Source organism: Callorhinus ursinus, unplaced genomic scaffold, assembly GCF_003265705.2.
Source record: "Callorhinus ursinus isolate GAN/ISIS: 27379988/994484 unplaced genomic scaffold, GSC_fseal_2.0 scaffold17, whole genome shotgun sequence".
In the NCBI taxonomy this organism is placed as follows: Eukaryota; Metazoa; Chordata; class Mammalia; order Carnivora; family Otariidae; genus Callorhinus; species Callorhinus ursinus.
This window is the reverse complement of record NW_027397079.1, coordinates 2768590-2771080: the sequence shown is the minus strand read 5'-3', so window position 1 is coordinate 2771080 and position 2491 is coordinate 2768590. Positions and strand designations below refer to the sequence as shown.

The following is a 2491-nucleotide window of genomic DNA, read 5'->3' as shown; positions in this document are numbered from 1 at the left end:
CTCTGGTCCAGGAGCCTTGTGTTTTCTGCCAGCATCCATGAAACCCTGGCATGGCAACTTTGGAGCAGGGTAAACTCTCAGACCCTTCATGGATATGCCTGACATTGGCTCACGGGGTATTCAAAAACCTGAGGAGTCCAAGAAATCTGAAATACGGTGGAAAAGCTTTTCCAAAATCGAAAGCTTTCCTGAAATATGTTTACTGGCTTCCCAACCCCCAATGCTACTTTGCTCATCCAATGGATCAAATAAGTTGCTGTTAGAGAAGTTGGGTTTTTTGTTTTTTGGTGTTTTTTTTTTTTTGAGAGATGTTATAATATCTGTGGGGGACTGGATCATTGTTCCCAGTTATTCATGCTCACCCTGTATTCATGTCCTTTGCCATATGATTTTGCAGGATACTTTCCCACATCTCATTGACGTTGGACTTGCTTTGGCTAATGGAAACATAAAGAAGCTATGCATGCCAGTTTCCAGCCAAGGCCTTAACAGGTAGTATATACTTTGCTTCCCTCTCTTGTTCTTTGTACCCTCCATGAAAAAAAGTAGGTAGTTGCTAATCTGTCAGCTAAGTGAATCCACCTTGACTTCTGGAGCCAAACCTAGTGGATCAAGCTGGGCCTAGAAGTTCCATCTGATGGGAAGACCTGATTAAGAAATAATCATTTCTTGCCTCCCATGCAGCCCCGCCCCGCCAGGGCAGCGTGCATTTTCTGCACTCTGGGGATGGCGGGGGGAGAGGTAAACCAAGATTTCATTTTCAAGATGGAAAGCCCATCCGACTCAGCTGTGATTTTACCTAGCACTCCACAGGCCTGCACCAATCCACCATCTCCCCGTACAAGTAGCACAAGAAAACAATGTGGTGAAACATCTTAAAGTAGAGAATGAAGAAAACGATCAGACTTTTCCTGAGAAACCAGCATCTTCAACAGAAGAAAGTTAGAACTTCAGGAAAGTTTTAAACACATAGATGGTGAATTCAAAGAAAGTACATATTTGAAAAATACCTTCAAGAATATCAGTGCATGTGAATCTAAATCTCTTGATACTGAGTCATGCAGTGATCTCCAAAGTGACTGTGAATGAGGATCTTCCCAAACAAGGATTAAATGAAGAAAGAGCAAAATTGGTGAAGAAAGAAGACCTTCTTCGGAGGCTAAAACTGGTCAAAACATATAGATCAAAGAATGACCCGTCTCAGTTACAGGTGTTAATACAGAAGTGGAGAAGCTGTAGCCAGATGTTGCTTTATGAGTAGCAGTCAGCCATGTCTGAGGAGAACAACAAACTCAGCCTTACCCAGGTGATAGACCACTGTGGGTTAGATGATAAATTGCTACACTATAACACAAATGAAGAAGAATTTATGGGTATTTAATTCATAATTTTTTCTCCAGAATATTTTTCAGAATGACAACTTAAAAGATAATACATTTTAAAAGGAAGGTAGAAACCATTAGGGCCTAGAGAAAGGAATCTTGATGAACATCAATTTAGGGCACTCTGTTATCTAAATATAAAATAAGTTCTAAAATGAAAATTTAGTATTTTGGTAAGTTTGCCAAAGAAAACTTGACATTTAAAGAAATATGAAAAAAAATTAAATCATGTTTAAAGAATAATTTGGTCATTTCTGGAAGTCAAATTTAATACATTGTTTTGTTTACTGTGGTAAAAAAGTTCTATTTTTTAAGGTTTTATTTTAAATGTTAAAAAATAGTTCAGTCTGTTAATGTCTAAACCTAAAGTGGTCTAAAAATGCCTGCCTGTCTCCTAAGTTTATGAACCGTGTTTTTACCCATTTACCACTTATTTCCTTCTGGATGGTGTAGCAGGTAATTAAACTAGTTCATATGTCCAAAAAAAAAAAAGAAAGAAAGAAACATTTCTTGTTTAAGTCATTGATTTTTTTTTTGAGATGTTTTGGAAGCAGCAAACACTTAGTAATACAACATTTCTATGCTTGTAAAATTCTAAGGGCCTTGTATGGCCTGAAAATTAAGAATATAAGACTTATGTTCAACGTACTCTATAATTTTGCCCTGTCTGTTTAGTTTTATCTCTCTCAATTCCCTTTCGTTAACCTGGGCTTTTACTAAGATGGCTCTATGATTTAGCCCATGAGAGATTACTCCCCCAAATGCTTTTACTTTGTCAAGTCCAAATATCTTTCCTCACAGCACATTCCATAAAAATCTATCCATTCCAACAGGCCATTACCTTGATGGACCTTTTTATTAAGAATTACAATGCTGTATTCACATTTCATATCTTTAAATCCACTAATGCAAAATTTTAGTACCACAGTCTACCTTACCAATGAGCTATCTTGATAAACTTTAAATGCATCGATGACAAGAATTGTGCTCTTTTCATGCTAGAATATTTGACAGCATTTTACCCCCACATTTCACACAAGCTCACTGAGATGACTTGAATTAATGAGGAGAAATATTACAGAAAGTATTGTGCAAAAATAAACAAGATG

At 36.9% G+C, this 2491-nt stretch overlaps 1 pseudogene; it reads left to right on the top strand.

The window, feature by feature from the left end:
• Positions 1 to 726: 726 nt before the first annotated feature.
• On the top strand, positions 727 to 1381 carry LOC112834524 (swi5-dependent recombination DNA repair protein 1 homolog pseudogene; annotated as a pseudogene).
• The last annotated feature ends 1110 nt before the right edge of the window (positions 1382 to 2491 follow it).